Source organism: Eptesicus fuscus, chromosome 5 (assembly GCF_027574615.1).
Source record: "Eptesicus fuscus isolate TK198812 chromosome 5, DD_ASM_mEF_20220401, whole genome shotgun sequence".
Taxonomy (NCBI): Eukaryota; Metazoa; Chordata; class Mammalia; order Chiroptera; family Vespertilionidae; genus Eptesicus; species Eptesicus fuscus.
In genome coordinates this window covers 83,931,450-83,958,381 of record NC_072477.1, presented here as the reverse complement: position 1 = coordinate 83,958,381, position 26,932 = coordinate 83,931,450, and positions in this window count along the sequence as shown.

The window sequence follows — 26,932 nt, the reverse complement described above, 5'->3', positions numbered from 1 at the left end:
AAAAAAATAAATCTTTATTGTTCAGATTATTACAGTTGTTCCTCTTTTTTCCCCCTTTAGCTCCCCTCCACCTGGTTTCCACCCCACCCCATACCCTTATCCCCACACTGTCCTCATTTATAGGTGTAAGATTTTTGTCCAATCTCTTCCCACACCCCCACATCCCCTTCCCCCTGAGAATTGTCAGTCCACTTCCTTTCTATGCCCCTGATTCTATTATATTCACCAGTTTATTCTATTCATCAGATTTTTAATTCACTTGATTTTTAGATTCACTTGTTGATAGATATGTATTTGTTGTCACTTTGTTGTTCATCATTTTTATCTTTACCTTTTTCTTCTTCTTCCTCTTCTTAAAGAATACCCTTCAGCATTTCATATAATACTGGTTTGGTGGTGATAAACTCCTATAGCTTTTTCTTATCTGTGAAGCTCTTTAACTGACCTTCAATTCTAAATGATAGCTTTGTTGGGTAGAGTAATCTTGGTTGTAGGTTCTTGCTATTCATCATTTTGAATATTTCTTGCCACTCCCTTCTGGCCTGCATAGTTTCTGTCAAGAAATAAGCTGACAGTCATATGGGTACTCCCTTGTAAGTAACTAACTGTTTTTCTCTTGCTGCTTTTAATATTCTCTCTTTGTCTTTTGCCCTTGGCATTTTTAATTATGATGTGTCTTGGTGTGGTCCTCTTTGGATTCCTCTTGTTTGGGGTTCTCTGTGCTTCCTGGACTTGTAAGTCTATTTCTTTCACCAGGTAAGGGAAGTTTTCTGTCATTATTTCTTCAAATAGGTTTTCAATATCTTGCTCTCTCTGTTCATCTGGCACCCTTATATTTCGGATGTTGGTACACTTGAAGTTGTCCCAGAGGCTCCTTGCACTATCTTCATATTTTTGGATTCTTTTTTCTTTTTGCTTTTCCAGTTGGGTGTTTTTTGCTTCTTCGTATTTCAAATCTTTGACTTGATTCTTGGGATTCTCTAGCCTACTGTTGAATTTCTGTATATTATTCTTTATTTCAGTCAGTGTATGCTTAATTTCTGACTGGTCCTTTTCCATTTTTTTTGGCATTCTCACTAAGATCCTTGAAGGTCTCACTAAGTTCCTCAGAGGTTTCTAGAAGATTCTTGAGTAACCTTATAACTGTGGTTTTGAACTCTATATCCAGTAGTTTGCTTTCCTCCATTTCTTTCATTTGTGACATGTTTCTTTGTCTCCGCATTTTGGCTGCTTCCCTGTGTTGATAGAGTGGCCTTGTGTGGTAGGTGTCCTATAGGACCCAGTGGCTCAGCCTCCCCAGTCACCTGAGGTAGACACTCTTGGTGCACCCCTTTGTGGGCTGTGTGCACAGACTTGTTGTAGTTAACCCTTGATTGCTGTTGGTATCACTGGGAGGAATTGACCTCCAGGCCAATTGGCTGTGATGACCAGCTGTGTCTACACTGGAAGATCTGTTGTGCAGGAGACACCCTTATGTGGCAGGACTTGCTTCAGTGGGGCTTTGGTGCTCACTGAGTCTGCCCCTTGAGTGTGTTTCTTATGGATGTGAAGAGTTGTAATCTGGTATGGTCTCACTCTGACCACTGGGTACACTGGCTCTTGGATCTCCAAGGAGGTGCAAGGTCAGCCACTGTTTGAGGCTGCCCATCAGGAGCTACAGAGACATCTGCATATTCCTCCTCTTTGTATGGGGTTTGGGAGTGTCCAGATGAGGCCCAGCTGTGAAGCAAGGCAGGCTGCTGCTGCCGGGCCTTGGGCCTTCTTTTGGAAGCTCTGGGGCTCTCTGACCCAGCTGCAGTTTGTTATAGGAGAAAGGACAGGCCATTCATATGCAAAAGCCAATGCACACAGCTTGGGTGGGGTTGTAAATTGGGTGGGGCAGGGTCTTTGGGAATCACCAGGGCAGAGCAAACAGCAATGGCTGGCAGTCAGCCCTGAACCGGAGAAGTCCCTGGTTCTCCACATCCCATACCCCTGTGCAGGAACAATGATCGCTGCAAGCCCCTCTAAGAGAAAGCCGCCCTCGCGTTCCTGTCCCGATGCCAGACAGTCCAGTTTCTCCCTGTATGTGCCTGGGTCCCCCAGAGTCTCGCCCGGAACTGGAGTTCAGAGGAAGTGGGAGCTTGTATCTCCCTCCCGATTAAAAGAGCAGCACATCCAGGTGTCAGCACTTTCCACGCCTCCACACCTCTTACCAGTCTTAATGAGCTTTCTTCACCTCTCTAGTTGTGGAACTTCCACTCAGCCAGCTTTCCCGCAGTTCTGTGTGTTAGTTGTTCTGCCTTTTAGTTGTGAATTTGATGTGGTTGTGAGAGGCAGCAAGTATATGTGTTTACCTATGTGGCCATCTTGGTTCTCTCCTCCAGTTCTATTTTTGTTCATCAGTTTACGTTATTCATTATATTTCACAAATGAGTGCATTCAGGTGACATTTATCTTTCTCTGACTGGCTTATTTCTCTTAGCACAATGTTCTCCAGTTCCATCCATGCTGTGCAAATGGTAAGAACTCCTTCTTTTTTACCGAAGCATAGTATTCCATTGTGTAGATGTACCACAGTTTTCTAATCCACTCATCTGCTGATGGGCACTTGGGCTATTTCCAAATCTTAGCTATTGTAAATTGTGCTGCTGTGAACATAGGGGTGCATATATCCTTTCAGATTGGTATTTCTGTTTTCTTGGGATATATTCCTAGAAGTGGGATTACTGGGTCAAATGGAATTTCCATTTTAAATTTTTTGAGGAAACTCCATACTGTTCTACATAGTGGCTGTACCAGTTTGCATTTCCACCAGCAGTGCAAGAGGGTTCCTTTTTCTCTGCCTCCTCTCCAGCACTTGTTGTTTGTTGATTTGTTGATGATAACTAATCTAAAAGGTGTGAGATGGTACCTCATTGTTGTTTTGATTTGCATCTCTCAGATGATTAGTGACTTTGAGCATGTTTTCATGTGTCTTTTGGCCTTCTGTATGTCCTCTTTCAAAAAGTGTCTATTGAGGGCCTTTGCCCATTTTTTTATTGGATTGTTTGTTTCTTTTGTTAAATTGTACGAGTTTCCTGTAAATTTTGGATATTAAATATAGTTCATAATTTAAAAAAATATTTTTATTTATTTCAGAAAGGAAAGGAGAAGGATAGAGTTAGAGACATCAATGATGAGAGAGAATCATTGATTGGCTGCCTCTTGCATGCCCCCCCACTGGGGACTGAGCCTGCAAACCAGGCATGTGCCCTGACCAGAAATTGAAATGTCACCTCCTGGTTCATAGGTCAATGCTCAACCACTGAGCAACACCAGCCAGGAGCATAGTTTTTTAAGGTAGTTTGAAATTTGACTCTGACCCAATGGTGGAGATTAAATAATTGGGAGAAAACCATCTATTAATGTTAGAAAGTATAGACAGGTACCTTTTATATGTGTTTGATTAAAGTATCTTTATTACTTGCTTTAAATAAATTATATTCTGTACAATCAGAGAAATGTCAACATTTTTTCATATTTAATTGGTAACCCACCAAATAAAACTTGATATTCAGAGGTATGGGGAAACTGTACTAGATTGAGAGTCAGAAAATCATGATTCTGGGCTCAGTTTTGCCTGGAACTTTTAGTGTGGCCTTGATAGTCATTCATTCCTTTTTTAATATATTCATTCAATTATCTCTCTATCTCCAACCAGGATGCTTGGATTTGTTTCCATCCCCTGCCACTTATTAACTGTGAGACCTCAGGCATATTACTTAACCTTAATTTCCTCATTTGTAAATGAGGATAATATCACCTATCTCTTAGGATTGCTGTAAATATTAACAACATAAATATATTTAGAGCATTACCTGAGATGCATTAAGATTGGGGCTAAAGATGAGACAAGGGTGAGACAAGAGAGGCAACTAAAGTACAAAATTAAGGAGAGTGCTGCCTTTAATTTTGCTCCCTAAGTGCTTCTCCTGACTTACTCTAGTATCTATCTATCTATCTATCTATCTATCTATCTATCTATCTATCTATCTATCTATCTATTTATCATCTATCTATCTATCATCTATCATCTATCTACTTATCCTTTTTATTGAATTTATTGGGGAGACACTAAATTATACAGGCTTCAGATGCAGAATTCCACAACACATCATCTGTACACAGCATTGTGTGTTCACCATCCCAGTCAGGTCTCCTTCCATTAACGGTTATTTCCCCTGTAGTCTCCTCCACCTCTCCCCTCCTCAGACCCCCAGCAATTTTTGTCCCTGTACATGTATCTTACTCTAGTGTTGAATCTAGGTTAAGATATTATTATTTATTCATTTATGTATACTTTACTGGGAAAAGTAAATGGCAAGTTTTGGTATGCACACAAAAATAAGGATATTTAGAGCTCCTACCCTATGAGTTTTTGTGAGGATCATATGAGATAATTCACACAAAGAGTTTAGCAGGGTGTCTGGCACATAGTAAATACTAAATAAATGTGAACTTAAAGAAAGAGAAGGTGATAGACTAGGTTACCCCTCACGTTGCCTCCCTCCTCTAAAAATCCTGTATTCTCAGTTAGACCCACTCAGTTAAGATGTTGTAAGTACTGATAGCTGCCTTGAGAAGAAAGGTGGCACCAACATTCAGTGTGACTCTTGTGGGAGGGGGATCATTGTAGAACAGAGAGAAAACCTGTTCTTAGTCTTTAGGGACTCACAATCAGGCTGAAAAAAGGCAGGTGAATAAGTAAAACATATTCTCATAAATATGTAACAACACTTCCTATATCCCAATACACTTTCCATGGGGAATGCATGCTGTTGAGATGAACTCTTTGGAAAGCTGCTCTTCCTTCTAGTCAGTTGGGAATGATTTTGAGAAGGAAGCCAGCTTTGAGTGTGAAATTCTTCAAAGTACTCACTAGAAGAGGACCATGGTTTAGTCTGATGGGAGTTTGGGAGAGTATTTTGAAGGCTGGGAGATCCAATGGGTGAAGTGGTTTAGAGCTGAATCAGTGAAGAATTGAGAGGGTAAAGTTAGACATATAAAAAGTGAAATGATGGGATGAAGGAACACAGTTTAGCTTGAGGGTATGCTAGAGAGGTATTAGGCAAACTTGATGGATAGGAAGGTGATGGGATTCTTACAGATTGTTACTATAAGTGCTCATTTGCCCATCTCATTTATCAAGATGAGCCTCTTGCATCATTGATATCTATCAGCTGTTATCTAAGGGCCACAGAAGTCCAGAACTGCTGAAAATCTTGGTGACTTGGCCTAAACTGGTACAGATTATGCTTCTGTCACGAGATTTGTCAGAATTTATTATCAATTAATGAACAAGCTGAAAAAGTCCATATCCTGCTCAACAGTAGAGTGACATCTTCATATAACATAAATTATTGTTTCTGATATTTGTGAAAAATATAGGAAAAACACAAACATTTCATAGTGGCTTTGGCTTTAAAGTAAAAACATACCCAGGGTGGCCCTGGCCAGTTTTTCTTAGTGGTTAAAGCATGGGTCTGTGGACCAAGGACTACAGGTTTGATTCATGGTCAAGGGCACGTACCTTGGTTACAGGTTCCCCAGCCCAGGTTGGGGTGCGTGTGAGAGGCAACAAATTGATGTGTCTCTCTTATGTGGATATTTCTCTCTCCCCTTCTTCCCGCCTTTTCACTCTCTTTAGAAATCAATGGAAAAAACATCCTTGGGTGAGGATTAAAAAAAAAAAATGACATACCCTGGTGGATGCTAAAGTATTTCTGTCATGGCACATGGCATGGTTAAAGTGATACAGTAGATACTCAATAAATACTTGCTGAATGAATTAATAAACAAATGAGAATTGTCTTTAGATTGGGTTTAAGTAATCATGCAGTGCTTTTTAAGTATATATACTGTTTTATATACTTATTCTTCTTTTATCAGAAAAATATACATTTATTCTAAGGATGATGTTGCAGAAACAAAACACATGAAGTGCACATTATAAAATTGTAGAAGTAAAATAATTGATCGAGATGCAATTATTTTGACACAAAAGGTGTGTGTGTGTGTGTGTGTGTGTGTGTGTGTGTGTGTGTAATGTATCCTTAAAATTAAATTGAAGTCAATAGAAAAGTTCAGGTCACTGAATTCAAAAGGGTCAGGAACTTTAAGAGCTACAAAATGTCTTGTGAGAAGTGCAGATGGACAGGCTTTGATATTCAGAAAAATTTGCTATAACTTCATCATCTAATTAGGTTGTGGAGGCAACCTAAACATCCAACCATAGGCAACACAATGTTCCTTAATGGAATACTATTCAGCTATTAAAGTATTAATGTAGTTGGAGAATATTTAATCACATAGAAGGATGTTAACAAGATATTAAGAGGGGAAAAAAAGCAGCTTAAAAATCAGGTATGTGCCAGATTAACCCATTCAAACATACATCGAAGAAGCCTGGAATAATAATAATATCTAGACTGAATAACAAGGATAATTTCTGAGAGACAGAATCATTGATTTTTTCTTCTTTCATATTTGTGTGTATTTTTGCAATGGATCCATATTCTTAAGTGCTATTAAATGATTTCTTAAAATAAAGAAGACATCCAAAGGAACTGCTAAAATTGGAGTCACTATCCTCTGTTTTTAAGATGAACTGAATTTCAACTTCCAGCTGTCTCCGACCTTCAATTTACCATTGCCAATGATTCTCCCTCTTGCTTGAGCATGGATTTAATGTTTCCTTCTATTTTAATACAGCCACATCCTACCAAGTCCTGAATATTACTTTGTAAACTAGTTTGTGAACTAGATAGCACATCTTCTTTCTGGTACCTGAGTATGTTTTTGTTTACTATGAATATTCATGAGTATAGCTCATAGTGGCCTCACTCTTCCTCATAGCCTTCAATAGGACAGGGGCAATTTCTGCAATGATAATGTCAGATGATCTTTGAGGGTAGTACCTTTGTTGATGGATGGGACATAAAACAGAAAGATCAGAGAGAAGACTATTCTAAGAGACCATTTCAGAACTGACCAGGGAATGAAGAAAGGTTAAATTAGGTTACCTAGAATTTTAAAGAAAATAATTTTATTTGTTTGCTTTATACAGTGTAAGTACCACTGTCAATGCATATAGTGTTCTAACATTATAAGCTTATTAAAATAGTAAATCTCTGGGGACTATTTAAATTTTCACATAATTACACTTGAACCGAATGTACAAGTGAAAATAGGCATTGGTAATAACGTCATACAACATGGGACAATTTCTCAGCCTGCAGGTACAGAAAATGTTACTGATTGCCTGAGCTTTGTGCCAGCTCCTTTTCATCTGTCTGCTTGCTGTTTTTCATTCAAATTATAACACCTTTTCCTACAAGATAAATTAAGTCTTTTTTTCTAGTTTTAAGTTTATATCCTTCAAAAAGCTTAACAAAGTAGAGTCATTAGGTTTTGGTAAGAGGCCAAATTTAGGCAAAGCAGATACAAAAATACTTCATGTAAAATAAAAATTCAAATATGGATGCATGCATGGAGCTGCCTGATTGCTATATTTATGAGGGTCTGCAGGTTTGTTTTAATTTCTTCCTGTGTTCATGAATTTATTTATTTATTTTGCTGCTCTTTTTCTACTGTGGGGGATTTGTATTTGGCTTTCATCTCCCCTTCCTGGTTCTTTTTAAATGAGAAAATTAATTTTTTTCTTACTACTCATTAGATTTTTTCCCTAAAAGTTAAAAAAAGTCCTCTACTCTTGAATAATCATTAATTTATCTGAGGTATCATTAATTTATGACCTTGAAGACATAGAGGAGAGAAACTTGGTTTGAAGGTACAGAATGGAGAGCATGAAAGAGGAAAGTTGGTAAATAATGACAATCTGGAGCCCAAAGCTTCTCACTTTGAGGCATAAAGGCCCACACAGCCATAACTTGCAATCAGGCATTGTTTTTAAAATGTATCCAGGTGGGGGAGGCCGCCACTGGGAGGCAAATCTTGGAGGATATTTCACTTCCTTCTTGATTTCTTGGTGAGATATGCTGTTATTTCCCCAAGATTGTAAGAGATACATCTGTGAATCAACTCCAATTATTAAATGGCTACTATGTGCAATCACTTAGAATCTCTCTATATAAAAGCCTAAGCGGACCATTATGACCGGATGACCGAATGAATGGCCAACCGGCCAATCGGCCGGTAGCTATGATGCACACTGACCACCAGGGGGCAGCATTTAATGCAGGAGCTGCCCCGTGGTGGTCAGTGCATTCCCATAGCTAACCTCTGGCGGTCCCTCCCCCCCGGCCGGCCCCAATCGCTGGCCAGACCGTGGGATCCCACCTGTGCATGAATTTGTGCACCAGACCTCTAGTGTATACATAAGAGCAAGAGGCAGTCTTGCTTTCAATGTGTTTCTAATTCAGATGAGTAAATGCCATACCATTATTTAAGATTTAACAGACTTATTCATTTGATCCTCACAATATTCCTAAAATGTAGGTAAAGCCAGTACAGTGATTTTCAATCTACAGATAATAAAATTGAATCTCAAAGGAGAGAAGGATCACACAACTAAGTGGCAGAACTGGGATCTGATGTCAAATCACCTGATTTTGGGTCCAACTGGGATGAGGTGAGAATTAGAACTACTGAGGGGATATTTGCTGGTGTCTTTACACGTTCTGGTGCCTTCACACATGCTCTCTACACATATTAGACTACAAAGGAAGGTGAAGTGAGATCAGTGGAAGGGCAGTCTCATAAATATAAATATGTAAATATATATATGTACACACATATATATACATACATATATATATTTAAATATTTATATTTATGAGACTGCCCATACATATATATTTATATATGTATGTATATATGTGTATATACATACATACATACATATATACATACATATATATATGTATGTACATATATATATACATATATATATATGCATTTCTTCTCAGATGTTTTGTATATTCTTGCTCAACATAACTGACCCCACAAATTAAGGCGCACTGAGGTAAATATTTGTACAAGAAAAGATAACAATATAAGCTGGAGTACAGTAAATGCTACTTGGGTAACAGGCAATAAGAATGATATGAATTCAAGGACCAGAAATATCATTTCTAACTCAGGTGGTCAGGAAAGTCTTTTAGAACAAGATGGGCCTTGAGGATGGCTAAGAGGAAGACATGATTCAGGGAGTTCCCGAGACTAAATATCGAGAGAAGCTCAACCATATTTTTCTTCTGAGTGCTACCACTTGCTAGCTGCTTTGACAATCTCTCTGAGATTCAGTTTTCCCGGCAATAAAATGGGGATAATAATACCCACCTCACTGGGATGTTGTGGGGGACTCAATGAGAAAATAGGTTTGGCGCCTCGTATAGTGCCTGCTACATAGCAGCCCTCAACAAAGAGGCTTTCCTCTCACTTTTGTAAATTCCTAAATAAATGAACTTTCTCTAATTCTTGGAACACTTTATACCCTTTTCCACTTTAGCAGAGATGTCCTTGTCTCCTCATATATGCACCCGGTCTATCCTTTAAGGCATCTTTTAGAAGTTACATTCCATAAGAAATCTCAAGGGTTCTTTCCTTGGGATGTGATTTTTGTCTTTCTGACTTCTCTTAAGACGCCCCACTTCTGCTCTTCCCCTCCTTCTACTTTGTCTACAGTCACATTCTGTCCAATCTAACTCCTATTTGGAAGCTTGAATTTATATCGCTGCAATACCTAGCACAGGATCTTATTTTATTAGTTCCTAAACAATTTTTGGGCAAACTGAATGCAAAATCTTGATGTTACCTTTGAGTCTAAATTAGTTCCCTTGAGCTGGGGACCTACTCCAATCACTTGAGATTTTTCTCTAATCTGGAACAGTTACACTAATCGGATTTAAAACTGACTGAACACTTTTATTATAGCTGGCCAGAGGTCTGCATTAAAATTTAACACACTTTCCTCTTTGAACAGAAAGAAAGTACTTATGGTGTGATTATATAGGATTAGAATTTTTCATTAAAAAGGGTTTTAAACACATTGGCAAGTAAAAGACAGAATCCTATTTCATGAGTTTTTTAAGGTCGTGAAAGTAAGCGAAGTTTAGCAGAACCGTTTTTCCTCTCCTCACATAAAGCCCCTTTCACTGCAATGCACCCTGCAGTGAGCATGGCCTTATGACCTGTGAAGGACTGTCATGTGCACAGAGCAACAGAAGACAAAGCCAGTTATAAAACGAAGGAGAGATTATGCAGAAATCCAAGCACCGACCAACATGCTTCATAGACTCAAGTTTAGAGACTATCTGAATTACAAGTGAAGTGATTTTATGGACTCCACACTTCGAGCTGAGGGAAGTACTTCATCGTCTGTTGTCATCCCATGAGGCTTACAACGTAGATTCCTGAAGAAAGTTCAAGGTCTGGGAATTTGAAGGTGGTTATTGAGGTTTGGAGTGGTCTGTCTGTGTGGCTCACAGTGGAGGATGGGGGCCTGGGGCCTTCTCTGTGGGGCATGGTTTTTATGGAGGTTGGCAGATGTAGTGCCATTCAATACTACCCCATCACCACGTGCAAATGCAGAAGCCACAGAATACAAAGCCCAGGCCTCTGGAAACAGGAAATCTAGCCAAAATATTTAACCAAGTAATTTTATCACTGCCTTTGAAATGGCTATGGTATGCATTTTAGTTGGGTTCAAGAGCACACATATCTCAAATAAAGGACTCAGGCTGAAATAAATCTACCTCAGATCTGTTTACCCAGCAAGATCTAAAGATTCAATTTTCTAAGCATTTCTGAAATAGGAGTTGTTGGAATTGGAGCAAGGCAGCTCAGTGGCAACAGTTTAAGTTTTCTCTGATGTGAACTTTGATAGGGCAGAGTGGCTATTGGAAATGTTGTGTGTACATTTTCATTTATGGCTAATTAGAAGTATTTTTGTGACTAGATATGGGGAAATGTGTCGTGGGTGTCAGCACATTGCATTGTACAGTTAAGAACTGGCACTAAGACCACATGTGTCATACTTGGAAGCAAACTTTGATGAAGACACAGTCTCAGAATTGTTGTGAATACATTCTCATTTATAACTAATGAAAAGTATTTTTTTATCTGATATTTAGTAAATGTGTCATGATTGTCAGCAAACTGTACTCTGCTAATGGTTGTGTCTCAATTAAGGAAGAAAAAAAAGATCACAAACATGAATTTGCATGATTCTTGAAGAATTGGGTGACCAGGAAGCTGGGAAGAGAACCGTTCAGGCCAGATAGTACACCTAGGGGAGGAGGGAGCTGGTCAGGCCTACCCTGTCCCATCAGCATTCAAGTGGAACCTATGGGGCTATTTTGTTTCTTTCCTTCTCCTTGTCCCCCTTCTTTTCTCTGTGTTTCTCCTTCCTTTCTTCCCTCCCTTCCTCTTTTTCTCGCTTTCTCTTTTTTTACTTTCTTTCTGGAAGCAGAGCTGTTCTAGCTGGAGGAGTGGAGTGGCTGTGAGTGAATGGTTACCCAGGCCATGATGACTGAGGCCTATCTTTTCTCTCTGCCTAACAAAAGATTATAGCAGCTAAGCCAGTTAGCTGTTTTTCTTTTTACAATCAGTTATGAAGAAATAATAATAACTAATCTTCATATAGCAATTCTTACGTGCGAGGCACCATTTTGAAATCTTTACTTATATTTCCCATTAAATTTTCTTAACAGCCCAATTAAGTAGGTACTCTATTATTGTTATCTCCATTTTACATATGGAGAAACTGAAGCCCAAAGAAATGAAATGATCTGCCCAAGATCACACAACCCCAGTGAAAGACAAGATTTGAATGTAGTAAGTTATGTGGCTCCAGGGTCTGAACTCTTAACCACATGCCAAACTGCCTCTTCATTTTTTGGGAGATATTTATTGCTTTAATGTTTTTGATTATATAATTAATCTAACGGTTATTGTCAAGTTTAAAAGAAGAAAAGTGTTAGGAAGAAAGTAAAAGCCTATCTGAAATCCCATATCCCAGAGATGATTACCATTAGCATGTTGGTGACTATCCTTTAATCTGTCATAGGTTTTACCTGAATGGAATAATATTCTCATGTCATACACATGGTTCTTTTAATGAGGACCTCTTTTTCTTTGTTTTACTAACCTCCCCTTCATTCCCACACCTCCACCGTATTTAACAAACTAGTATGCATCCTTTTTAAAGTTTGTATATTTTAAAAATAAATGTTTATACATGCATTTTAAAACAAGTATATTTACATATAGATATAGAGATCTTATTTTTAAATTTATTGAGAGGAAGACAGGGAGGGAGGGAGGAAGAGAGAGAGGAACATGGATTGGTTGTTCTACTTATTTATGGATTCATTGGTTGATTTTTATATGTGCCCTGACCCAGGATGGAACTGCAGCCTTGGCATACGGGGACGTAGCTCTTACCAACTGAGCCAGGGCCGATATAGGGCTTTTTTGAGAGACAATTTTTTGTTTTTTAAAAATGGAATCATATTACTACACTACTAAGCACCTTGTTTTTCTTACTGAACAGTATGTCATGGAAATTTCTCTCATTAACGAGATGGACTTACCTCACTCTTTTTAATGGCTGTGTACTATTTCACTCCATGGTCAATTTTATATACTCCTCCAGTAACAAATACCTTCCTAGTTAATATTTTTTCTCTTGCAGGTTGTGTTTTTGCCTGGTTTTCCCTGAAAGCAAAGTCCAAGACAAGGGTTTTCCTGCAAGTAGTTCATTAGGGAAGCGAGCCAGGGATCAAGAGTGAGAGTCTGGGGAAATTGAAACAGAGGAGGCAGGGAAGTCCATGCAAAGGTCCTTTGTAGGGCTGGTGCCTGCCCCTGAGGGGTCACTGAGTGAACCTTAGAAATCTACCTTTTATCCTCTCTGACCCACCTCCTGGAAGGTCAAGAATTGCTCTCCACCTCAAACCTCCTTGGAGATTGCAGGCTGCGCATGCCCCAGGCAGAGCAGCCTGGGCAGGGGAAGCCGGTGCAGGCGGCAGGTGTGTTCTTCCGCAGCGCATGCTGGGCGGGTTGCCACAATAGCACCTGGAGTAGAAAGTGTCTGAGAGGAATCGAAGCTTCTGATACAGAAAGTAACACCTGCTTTCCTCATCCTCGGGATCCACGATTTTTTTTTTTAATTTTAATTTTATTGTTTAAAGTATTACAAATAATAGTACCGTATTTTCCGGCGTATAAGACTACTGGGCGTATAAGATTTTCCTGGGTTAAAAAGTTGTTTTATACACCGGAAAATATGGTAGTCCAATATATCTAATCCATTATATCTAATCCCATCAATATAGTCCAATATACCGTATTTTCCAGCGTATAAAACGACTTTTTAATCCAGGAAAATCTTATATGCCCAGTCGTTTTATACGCCGGAAAGTATGGTACATATGTCTCCTTTTTTTCCCCCCATTGACCTTCCTCCTGCCTCCCCTATCCCCGCCTCCCTCCCACTCCCCGCCCCAGTGTCTTGCTTCCATTGGTTATGCTTATACACATGCATACAAGTCCTTTGGTTGATCTCTTACTCACCACCCTCCCCGCCCCCACAACCCTCCCCAGGCTTCCCACTGTAGTTTGACAGTCTGTTTGATGCTTCTCTGCCTCGGTATCCATCTTATTGTTCATCAGGTTATAATGTTCTTTATTATCCATAAATGAGTGAGATCATGTGGTATTTTTCTTTCACTGACTGGCTTATTTCACTTAGCATAATGCTCTCCATGTCCATCTATGCTGTTGCAAATGATAAAAGATCCTTCTTTTTTATAGCAGGGTAGTATTCCATTGTGTAGATGTACCACAGTTTTCTAATCCACTCATCTGCTGATGGGCACTTGAGCTATTTCCAAATCTTACCTATTGTAAATTATGCTGCTATGAACATAGGGGTGCATATATCCTTTCTGATTGGTGTTTCTGTTTTCTTGGGACATATTCCTAAAAGTGGTACTACTGGGTCAAATGGCAGTTCCATTTTTAAAATTTTGAGGAAATGCCACACTGTTTTCCACAATGGCTGCACCAGTCTGCATTCCCACCAGCAGTGAACGAGGGTTCCTTTTTCTCTGCATCCTCGCCAGCACTTGTCCTTTGTTGATTTGTTGATGATAGCCATTCTGACAGGTGTGAGGTGGTACCTCATTGTCATTTTGATTTGCATCTCTCAGATGATTAGTGACTGAGCATGTTTTCATATGTCTGTTGGCTTTCTGAATGTCTTCTTTCGAAAAGTGCCTATTTAGGTCCGTTGCCCATTTTTTGATTGGGTTGTTTATCTTCCTTTTGTTAAGTTGTATGAGTTCCCTGTAAATGTTGGAGATTAAACCCTTATTGGAGATAACATTGGCAAATATGTTTTCCCATGCAATGGGCTTTCTTGTTGTTTTGTTGATGGTTTCTTTTGCTGTGTAGAAGCTTTTTATTTTGATGTAGTCCCATTTGTTTATTTTCTCCTTAGTTTCCATTGCATTAGGAGCTGAATCGTTAAATATATTGCTACGACAAATGCCTGCTATTTTGCTGCCTATGGCTTCTTGATAAAAACTCTCAACAAGGTGGGAATAGAAGGATCATACCTCAACATAATAAAAGCCATATATGACAAACCCATAGCCAACATCATACTCAATGGGCAAAAACTAAATCCATTTCCCCTAAGAACAGGAACAAGACAGGGATGCCCACTTTCACCACTCCTGTTCGACATAGTACTGGAAGTACTAGCCATTGTGATCAGACAAGAAGAAGAAATAAAAGGCATCCAAATTGGAAAAGAAGAAGTAAAACTGTCATTATTCGCAGATGACATGATATTGTACATAGAAAACCCCAAAGACTCCATAAAAAAACTACTAGACTTAATAAATAAATTCGGCAATGTAGCGGGATACAAAATTAACACCCAGAAGTCTATGGTTTTTCTATACACCAATAATGAACTCACAGAAAGAGAAATTAAAAAAGCAATCCCATTTACCATTGCAACAACAAAAAATTAAGATACCTAGGAATAAACTTAACCAAGGAGATAAAGGACCTGTACTCAGAAAATTTCAAGACACTGAAAAAGAGATAGAGGAAGATAGAGGAGATAGAGGAAGACATTAACAAATGGAAGAATATACCATGTTCATGGATTGGTAGAATCAACATCATTAAAATATCCATACTACCTAAAGCAACCTATAAATTCAATGCAATCTCTATTAAAATACCAAAGGCATAAGCTATAAAAAAGAAGGAACTTTTAACATGTGCAACAACATGGATGGAACTGGAGAACATTATGCTAAGCGAAATAAGCCAGTCGGAGAAAGATAAATATCACATGATCTCACTCATATGTGGGATTTAATGATCAACATAATTTGATGAATAAGAATAGATTGATCTAGAGATAAATGGTAGGGGAGGGGGGTTAGAGAGCAACCAAAGGACTTGTATGCATGCATATTAGCATAACCAATGGACACAGACACTGGGGTGGTGGGGGCTTGCCCAGGGTGGGAATGGCTGGGGGTGGGGGTGGGGATCAACTGGGGAAAAAGGAGACATATGTAAAACTTTAGACGATAAAAAAAGAAAAGAAAAAAATACCAACAGCATACTTCAAAGACCTAGAACAAATTCTCCAAAAATTCATCTGGAATAAAAAAAGACCCCAAATAGCTGCAGCAATCATGAGAAAGAAGAATAAAGTAGGAGGAATCACAATACCAGATATCAAGCTATACTACAAAGCCATTGTTCTCAAAACTGCCTGGTACTGGCACAAGAACAGACGTATAGACCAGTGGAACAGAACAGAGAACGCAGAAATTGACACAAGCCATTATGCTCAATTGATATTTGACAGAGGAGGCAAGACCATACAATGGAGTCAAGACAGTCTCTTCAATAAATGGTGCTGGGAAAACTGGACAGATACTTGCAAAAAAAATGAAACTAGATCACCAACTTACACCATACACAAAAATAAGCTCAAAATGGATACAGGACTTAATCATAAGATGGGAAACCATAAAAATCTTAGGGGATCCACAGGTTTTATGCAAGAACAACTCTTAGCCTTTGTGTGGCAATAACTTTGATAATAATGCAGCTCCTCTTATGCACCTGCTTTTTATCGGATACTCCACACAGCAAATCACTGTATTTACAACAGTCATACGAGGTAAGAATTTTACCTAGGGGACATGGAAGGCCTACAGAGATTATGAGGGAGAGACCATTTGTATTGTGCTTTCTCTGTAGAGCAGTTAGTGCAATGCCTGCCGCTTAAAGGCAAATCAGTCCATACTTTTAAGGGAATGCTGTTGAAGTAACTGGTGCCAAGTTACAGACCCAATACATGGCAAACCTGGTCTGCCACCAAAGCATATGTGTCTTCTATTAAACCAGTGGTCTTCAAATCCTCCCCCGCCCCCACTCACATATAACCTAAAAGAATTTTATAAAACGTCTTGTACATTTTACAGCAGAATATATAAAGTAGTTTATCCATTTTTTTAAAACAGGAGGAAGGAAATACTAGACATCGTATAAAATGAAATAAAGTGACTACAGGCTACATTTAGTACATTTAAGCTATGTTTATATTATGATATGATGAAATAAGTTTTAATGACTTATTGAATAGCATTCTCTAGCCATGAAAAATTGTCTAAAGTTTTTATCTGTAGATTTTACCCAATATAGCTTTGAAAATCTTGAAAAAATTGCAGTTACATGTAAAGGAATTAACATCATTACTCTAAACTGCTTGAGTTCTGAATCCAGAACATTTCAACACTGACCAAACTTCTCCCATACAGAAATAAGTTTAAATGGGGGAAAGCAGGAAGCTCCATGGGTAAGGTACAGCAATTAATGCTTAAAGGGGGACTTCTAAAAGGCAATATTTCCAGTCTTTTTTTTTTTTTTTTTTTTTTTTTGCTTTTGGGATCAATGCAGCATAAAAAGGTTTGGAATGGATGAGGTAGCTGTCTTTTGAGAAGCAATCATCTTAGATCTCTGGGCTTCCTTAAACATTCTTGACTACCCTTACTTTGAAATATTTTCTTTTCTTGAATTTCTAGTTTTTTAAAAATAGATGACACATGTTAATGATAAAAATTAAGCCATATAAAAGTACATAGAATAAGAAAATCACCCCAAATCCCATAACTCAGATAAAACACTATTATTCTCTCCCCTGTCTTTGACATAACATTGCCATTTCCTTGCTCTTTTTCTCCATTCCTTGTCTTTTGGCTAACTCCTCTTCTTCCTTCCAAAATCTAATTTAATTCCTAATACAAAACCCATGGGCTGGATATTATCAATCTTACTTTACAGGCGCAGAAATGACTTCTCAATGCCAACAAAGATCAGTTCTGTAATCTGTGATTGTCAGGGTAAGTCTGAAACAAAAAGCCCTTAAATGTCTCTTCTAGAAATGATAACCTACCTGTGGGAAGTCAAGGGCTGGCACATCTGTCTGTAGATTTCTAAGATGGGATTCTCTTGAAGAAAGTTGTTTCTCTAGATTTTGTATTTATTCTTAGTGGGCAACAAACAAACAACAAAAACTTCAGTGTAGAAAATAAGCATATTTGCAGTAAATTGCTTTACTTAAAAAAAACCAACACACTTCGATTAGTGTAGTTTGAAGGTAAAACCAAATTGACTACCTGTCAATCTCCCTTCTTGGGTTGTTTTTTATTTATCTTGTTTCCATGAAAGTATATTATGTTTTGACAAATAAACTGAATACTCAAAAAGTACATTATGTTTCCAAAATATACTATCATCTTACAGTCACTTAAAGTAGAATATATATTGAAACACATGTAATTAAATAGAAGAATGATTTATATTTGAAACTATAAATTAAAAAAGTCTACCTTGTCTTCTTTGTCAAATATTAATTGAGCTTAATGGCTTGGGTCAATTTCTGGGTTCTCTGTGCTTAAAGGCAAATTGACCTATACGCCCGTTCCATTGACGAATATGCCCGTTCTTGTGCCAGTGCCAGGCTATTTTGAGTACAGTAGCTTTGCATACAATGGAGTAAAGACATTTTCTTCAATAAATGGTGTTGGAAAAAGTGGACAGGTACATGCAAAAAAAAAAATGAAACTAGACCACCAACTTACACCATCCACAATAATAAACTCAAAATGGATAAAGGATCTAAATGTAAGTAATGAAACCATAAAAATCCTAGAAGAAACCATAGGCAGCAAAATCTCAGACATCTCTTGTAGCAATATGTTTAAAGATACATCTTCTAAGGCAAAGGAAACTAAGGAGAAAATAAACAAATGGGACAACATCAAAATAAAAAGCTTCTGCACAGCAATAGAAACCATTAACAAAATGAAAAGAGAGCCCACTGCATGGGAGGACATATTTGCCAATGATATATCCAATAAGGAGTCAATTTCAAAACATATAAGGAACTCATACAACTTAACAAAAGGAAGACAAATAATCTAATTTAAAAAATGGGCAAAGGACCTAGAAGGCCAAGAGACATGTGAAAAAACTAGAGGCCCGATTAACGAAATTTGTGCACTGGGGGCAGGGGTGGGGAGTTGTTCCTTACCTGAGCCTGCACCCTCTCGCAGTCCGGGGCCCCTCGGGGGATGTCGGACACCCCTCTCACAGTCCAGGACCCCTCGCTCCTTACTGCCTGCCTGCTCGCTCCTTACCACTTGGCTCACTCACTGCTCCTTAGCACTGCCATGGAGGCGGGAGAGGCTCCGGCCACTGCTGTTGAGTTTGCTAGCCATGAACCTGGCTTCTGGCTGAGCGGGGCTCCCCCTGTGGGAGCACACTGACCACAAGGGGGCAGCTCCTGCATTGAGCATCTGTCCCCTGGTGGTCAGTGTGCATCATAGTGACCGGTTGTTTCGGTTGTTCCATCGTAACAGTTGCTTAGGCTTTTATTATATAGATGAAACTACCTTACAGTCAATGTGGCCCCCTGAGGGGTCCTGGATTGAGAGAGGGTGCAGGCCAGGCTGAGGGACCCCACCGGTGCATGATCAGGGCCGGGGAGGGATGCAGGAGGTTGGCCAGCTCGGGAGGGACCACGGGAGGGCTCCAGGGCATGTCTGGCTCGTCTTGCTCAGTCCTGATTGGCAGGACCCCAGCAGCAAGCTAACCTACTGGTCAGAGCATCTGTCCCCTGGTGGTCAGTGCTTGTCATAGCGACTGGTCGACGGGTCGATTATCTGCCCCCTGGTGGTCAGTGCACATCATAGTGAGCGGTTGAGTGGCCTTAGCATATCATTAGCATATTATGCTTTGATTGGTTGACCGGACGACCAGACGACCGGACACTTAGCATATTAGGCTTTTATTATATAGGATGCTCAAAGTCACTAATCATCTGAGAGATGCAAATCAAAATGACAATAAGATATCACCTCACACCTGTCAGGATTGTTATCATCAACAAATCAACAAATGAGAAATGTTGGCGAGGATGTGGAGAAAAGGGAACCCTAGTACACTGCTGGAGGGAATGCAGACTGGTGCAGCCACTGTGGAAACCAGCTTGGATTTTCCTCAAAAATTTAAAAATGGACTCCCATTTGACCCAGTGATTCCACTTTTAGGACTATATCCTAAGAAATCAGAAACACCAGTCAGAAAGGATATATGCACCTCTATTTCATAGCAGTGCTGTTTACAATAGGTAAGATTTGGAAACAGCCCAAGTGCCCACCAGCTGATAAGGTGATAAAAAAACTGTGGTACATTTCCACAATGAAATACTACTCAGCCGAAAAAAGAAGGAAATATTAACCTTTGCAACAAGATAGATGGACCTGGAGAGTATTATGCTAAGAAAAATAAGCCAGTCAGAGAAAGGGAAGTATCACATGATTTCACTCATTTATGGAATCTAATGAACAAAATAAACTGATTAACAAAATAGATCCAGAGACACAGAAGCATGGAAGAGACTGATGAATTTCAGAGGGAAGGAGGGCGTAGGTGTGTGGGTGGGGAGTCATTAACTCAGGAACTGATATGCATATATGCAAAGCCCATGGGAGGGGCAGGTACAGGATGGAGGGGGTCAGTGGGAAAACAAAGAAAGGGGACATCTGTAATACTTTCAACAATAAAGATAAATTAAAAAAATAAAATAAAATAGCTTACCTTTATGTCTTTCACCACAATTCTTAGGCCTTACAACAAAGAATGGTTGTTTCCTTCTCTACGGGGAGCAGGGTTTCTATGCACTTCTTCTGAAGTGAAAAGACATACCTTCTGAAAATACTGTGTAAACTGAGGAAATTAAAGGGAAAAAAACAAACTGTGGGCCCAGCGTGTTTAGCTTAGGCCTGGGTTCCAACTGGCCCATCAATTATGAGAGGCTATTAAACGAAAAGATTAATCCTTTGCTAACAATGTGTAACCACTTGGAAAGACTTGCTCCGCAGACGGCACGTAAGGGGTTATCTTGCAGAAATGGATTCAAGCCACAAATTAAGAGTTATTTGGAGAAGGCAGCATGTTCGTCTCTACGCTTGAATGCACTAGACAGAGCAGCCTTCCCTCTGTGAGTGCATGCCGAAAGTCCAGGAGCCTTAAAAGGTTAAGTGATTTATCCCAGTGTTTATACCTATTATCTATTGCCGTGTAACCCACTGCTGCAAACAGCTACCATTTTATCATATCTCACAATTTTGTGGGTCAGGAATTCAGCCACTTCTGTTTTATGTGCTTTGATTGACATCACTTGGTGACATTTGGCTGGTGTCTGGGCTTATCTGGAGGTTTCAAGACAGCTTTCCTCACATATTTGATCCCTTGGCAGGCTCAGCAGGCCCCCTCCCCCTCTCCGTGTAGTCTCATGTTTCTTCATGGGAGTATTTGGAAATCTGATATTTGTGGCAAGTAAGTGGAGGTGGATGCCTCTGGTCTCTTACAGTCTGGGCTCAGCATTGCTTCCACTGTATTCTGTTGGTCAGAACAGTTATAGAGCAGTGGTTCTCAACCTTCCTAATGCCGCGACCCTTTGATACAGTTCCTCATGTTGTGGTGACCCCCAACCATAAAATTATTTTCGTTGCTACTTCATAACTGTAATTTTGCTACTGTTATGAATCGTAATGTAAATATCTGTGTTTTCCGATGGTCTTAGGCGACCCTGCTAGCGGTTCTCAACCCGTGGGTCGCGAGTAGAGGAACTGTATGAAAGGGTCGCGGCATTAGAAAGGTTGAGAACCACTGGTTATAGAGCCTACCCAGAATCAAGGGGTGGGATAGAGAGCTCACTTCTTCTTTTTTTTTAAATTTCTTTATTGATTAAGGTGTTACATATGTGTCCTTATTCCCCAATACCCCCCTATCCCCCCCAGTCATGCCCTTACCCCCCTGTTGTCTGTGTCCATTGGTTAGGCTTATATGCATGCATACAAGTCCTTTGGTTGATCTCTCACTTCTTAATGGGAGGCATGTCAAAGAACTTGGCACTACCTTTAATTTGCCTTAATCTATCCTTTCCTCCAATGTTAAGATCTAGGAAGAGGGAAGAAGGTAAGTATTGGGAAGAGCAGTCCCAGACAGACTCCTGGGTCTGTCTCCTACTGGAGGGAGGAAAGGAGGATTTCAGCACACAGGTAAGCTCAAGGAGTGTGTTTAACTTGGGAGAAAAAGTTCCCACGTGTCATCTGTCAACCTGTTGGTGAATTAGCCTCTACAATGTTAAAATACAGTGAGCTGAGATTTCCCAACGTGAGAAGGTGTGATCCATTTCCTTCACTTGGAAAGCCCTGTGGCCCCTTTGCAGCACCTTAAATGAGAAGCTAGTGAGCAGGAACGTGGCCTCGCAGCTTCGGGAAGGGCTTCCCACCACAAAGAGGTGAGCATCCTGAGCGTCTCTCCCAAGGAGGGACTGTTCCAAGGTGCGAGAAGGGGGAGAGGATTGGTGCAGTAAGACAAACACGCCCGTTGCCTCTCTTTTTAGAAGAGAAAATGGAATTGGGATGAATTCTATAATTTTGCTTCAAGATTCGTTTGTATCAAAAGGTAAGAACAGAGAATGTTATTTTAAGCCAAAGGTGTCACCAGAACATGATTGGTATAAGAATGTCATTTCCTAGTTTTCTGATAAAGCACTCATCATAGCATTGGGGATGAGAGTGTGGGCTCTGGGGGAAGAGACCAATTCCAACTGCTTGGGGTGGAATTCCAACCTCAAAGGTTGCAGCAGTGCGTGATCCTTGGCTCCTTCATCTGTAAAATGGGAATAAAAATAGTATGAAATAATAACAACAATGGCAATAATAACAATTATGCTCACTTCATAGGACTGATGTGAGGATTAGATGAGATGATGCATGAAAAACCTTTAGTACAGTGCCTGATGCTTATTAAGTGATCACCACCATGAAAGTGTTCAATAAATGTCACCTTTTATCACAGTTAGCATAGCAGTAGGCCCCACCCTGGTGGTGGAACACAGGAGCCCGGGGACTCTGAAGAAAGGGAGGGGTGAAAACCCAAGTAAGACTTCTCATTCCTCTCTCTTTGGTTATAGCCACTGGGGTATAATGTGATCTATAAACTCTTCTGTCTGTTGACATGCCAGCAAATGATACATCTCTCTGATCTACTTAGATTTTCCAGCTTAATGTAAGGGCCCAGGTGCTGGAGGCTCAGAGCAGAGAGACAGAGCTGGGGGCTGGGGGATGTCTTGGCCTTTACAAACCATTGCCACTCTAATAAATAAAGCATTCACTCCGTGAGGCTGAGAGCCGGGGAGCCACATTGCGTGCAAATCCAGATCAGTGGCTGAGCTTCTTCCAGGTTGAAGCTAATCATAACTGACATGTTAGAGTAAAACTACTTTATAGAATCAATATTAAATTTACAACCTTTGACATCCTAGGACATCAAAGATAAAGGGGGAAATAAACCATGGAGTAAACAGTCCTCCAGCTCTGCCAGCTGCTCGAGGAGGTGCAGAGATGTGGGAAAGAAGGAGCCCAAATCATACACTGTTAGTGTTGTTTTTGTACCAACATCTTGACATCAATAAAAACATTTAAAAAAAAAATCACACAGACGTTTACACATAGAGAAGGAAGGGAAGCAACAAGGAGAGATCCACCAAATTAACAGACTCCCAGAATCATTCCAGAGTGAAGTGATTGGATTCCTTCTCTCACAGCAAGGCTTGATTTTCCTGGCCAGTGGGATGCTGCAATTATGGGGCAAACCACTTTGTAAGGCTGGCAAATCCCCTGCTGGAAGCCCTAACCTAGCTAACCAGGGACCATGCTCTAATAAAAACGTCCGTACCTCTCTAGGAGTCTCTCCTTGCGTTCACTGGGATTCAAATGTAGCAGAAAGGGATACTTGGACACAGAGTAAAGCTATAAAGATCATCACAAGGTGAGAAAATGTTTCTCTGAGTTCTCCTCAGGGGGTACTAGCTCTCAGCTGCTGATGGGGCGGCGGGGGTGGGGGGGGTGGGGGGTGGGGTGCGTGCAGCATATTTTTACCTCTCAGGAAGGGGATTTTAATTTTGAAGCAGAATCACCTTAGTCCTACCAGGAGGAGTCAGTCTTGGGCAGAAGACCTTGCAGCATTCAGGCTGGGCAAGGTAATGAAGGACTCCCTAGTCCCTTGCATCCAGAAGCATTTTGTCCCAAGGGCTGGTCACAGAACGGTGTCACCTCCACTGTGGATCCGAGCACCTTGAGGTCGTTATATCAAATGGCAAACACTGTCGGAAAAGTGAAGCCGGGCGGCTCTGCTGGTCTAAAAAGACTTTTCTGTAGTGCTTCCTCTTTTGGAAGAATAGCTTGAAGTTAGGCCCTGTTCACCTGCACTCGATTGTGCGAACCTGAACTTGCCAAAACAGATGTTTAATTCAGTGTTTCTATATTGAAAGCTTTAAGGGGAAAGACAGCCCCTCTCCACGTCTCCCATCTAACCCTCGAAAGTGATTGCTTTGAGCCCGTCTGCTTTATGGCCATATGAGGGTCATCGTGGTATTTTCGCCTAGGCCAGTGGTCGGCAAACTCATTAGTCAACAGGGCCAAATATCAACAGTACAATGACTGAAATTTCTTTTGAGAGCCAAATTTTTTAAACTTAAACTTCTTCTAATGCCCCTTCTTCAAAATAGACTCGCCCAGGCCATGGTATTTTGTGGAAGAGCCACACTCAAGGGGCCAAAGAGCTGCATGTGGTTCGCGAGCCGCAGTTTGCCGACCACGGGCCTAGGCCTTTTGATTTTGTGTGGTTGTATGGTCAGAGACAGGCATGCTAACATCAAACCTACCAGAAACATTACATTTTCATCTGCTTCATGAATGCAAAACAAAACATAAATAATAGTCTACAGAATTCCATTTAGAATTCTACAGAAACACGCTTACCCTAGGCAGGCAGGTTGAAGACTAGGATGGAGATGTGCAGCTGTTGGTGTGAATGTGTGGGACCCTGTGGCACAATGGTTGAGGAAAACAATGCCTACTTGAGTCTGGTGTGTGTAGAAAGTGAAAAATTAGCCCAGTACGGAAAAATGATTTTGCTCCTTTGATTATGCTGTAAATTCCATGAGTCCTAGTACAGTGTCTGGGACATGGAATGTGTTTTTTTTATTTTTTCTTTGTGAGATGTGTGTGTGTGTGTGTGTGTGTGTGTGTGTGTGTGAATGAATGAATTAGAATTTCCTAAATAAATTGTGGGAGGAAACTAATACTTGTTTAAGACTTAAGCTGTGCCAGGCACTGTGGTATGCTTTCTGACAACCCCTCTGTACTGGTTTTTCGTTGCTGCCAGAACACATTTCTACAAACCAAGTAGTTTAAAACAAATTTTAATCTTATAGATCTGTAGATCAGAAGTCTGTTGTGGATCTCACTGGGCCAAAATCATATGTCGCTAGGGTTGTGCTCCTTCCTGGAGACTTAAAGGGAAAGTTTGTTTCCTGGCCTTTCCCAGCTCCCAGGGGCCACCCTTATTCCTTGCCCCCCTTCACCTTCAAAGCCAGCAGTGGCTGGGGGCGTCCTCATCCTGCCATCTCTGTTTCTGTTCCATTGTCACATCTTTTCATGACCACAGCCGGAAAAGGATCTCCACTTTTAAGGACTCATGTGATTAGGTTGGGCCCGGATAATTTCTCCATCTCAGAATCCATAGATCTGAGATGCAAAATCCCTTGGCCATAGAAAGTAACGTATTCACAGATTCTAGGGCTTAGCGTGTGGAAGTCTTTGGGGGCCCGTATTCTGCCTCCCACAACCTCTATACGGCAGGCACTATTAACCCCATCACAGAGAGGAGGAAACTGAATCTCAGAGAAATTAAGTGACTGGCTTCAGAACATATGTCCATCTGTCTCTAAAGCCCAGGCATCTCCTACAGTGCCATGCTGTTTCAAGCCCTAAGGGAGCATGTTGCTGACTGGGTTTGGGCTAAGGGTCTAGTGGGGTGTGAGCTAGAACAAAAACTTGAAGGAGAATTCTTCTCACTAGAGGCATGACAGAGAATCAGGGAATTGAATCCCATGGGAAATACTTCCTTGGAAGAAAAAGGGATTTGCATTTGAAAAAATAAATTTTACTTGTCTGAGGTTGAAGTTAGTTTTGGAGCAAGGAATCAAGTTTGTGACTTAGTTGAAGCACCGTCTTCTTTCCTAGGGCCTGAGCGACCCTGGGGATCCCATGCCCTATGTTGTCTTATACTCACTTAGAAAGAGATTTACCAAGCTGACTCCTTCTCAGCTGTAGGGACTCAATGTGCTACCTCTCCCAAGAGTTTTATATTTAAAAACTAGAGGCTTGGTGCATGAAATTCATGCATGGGGGGGTCCCCTTAGTCCAACCTGCACCCTCTCCAATCCGGAACCCTTGGACATCCCTCTCACAATCCTGGACTGCTGGCTCCTAATCACTCACCTGCCTGCCTGCCTGGTTGCCCCTAACTGCCTCTGCATGCTGGCCTGATTGCCCCTAACTACACCCCCCCCCCACTGGCCAGATTGCCCCCAACTGCCCCCTCGCTGCGACCTGGTTGCTCCTAATTGCCCCCCCCCCCCACCCTGCTGGCCTGGTCACCCCTACTGCACCCCTTGCTGGCCTGGTCGCCCCATGCAGCCTGCTTTTTCAGTCATTTGATTGTCCCTCACTACCCCCCCTGCCGGCCTGGTCATAGGCAGCCATCTTGTGAGGGCGTGATGGTCAATTTGCATATTACCTCTTTATTATATAGGATAGGATGCCATAGCCTGAAAGTATACATAGAACCTCTGGATTCCTACATTTTTAAAAATTGATAAGTAGCTAATTAGGGCAATATTGATCGGCACTTGTTATCATGGACTAATTAGTTTATTTGTTTTTGGTAATAGAAAATTCTCTATAACCATGGTACCTGAATTAAGAGATATTCTTGGTCATGGGAGATTTCCAGCCAACAAATTGGTTACCACCTATTCTGTAGGCTTCAGGAGAATTGTATGTGGGTAATATAAAAATGAAAAGGATTGGTATAAAGCTCAAAAGAAAAAATTAGTATCAGGTATTTTCTCACAACATGAAACCACTAGGAAACAGCTGATTGCATCAAGAAAGGTAGTTTGGGAAGTTAGTTTTGACGGGGACCTTTGCCAGAAATTAGGCAGAAGGCTGCACTACTAGCTGATATTCAACCCCCTTTCCATTTTTATAAGGAAAAAATGATAAAAACCAACCTTCCTGAATGGTATTCTCTGGTGCAAATAGGACAGAACAGCAATGACATGCCTCAAAAAATAAGGAGACGATTTACAAGTGAACCAGATGGTTCCCATCTCATCTCATTGAATTGTTATCTTTTGAAGAGTTCCTTTTTGTGGATTACAAAGAGAATGTAATCACTTTAGAAATCCCCAGAGAGTTTCATAATGAAC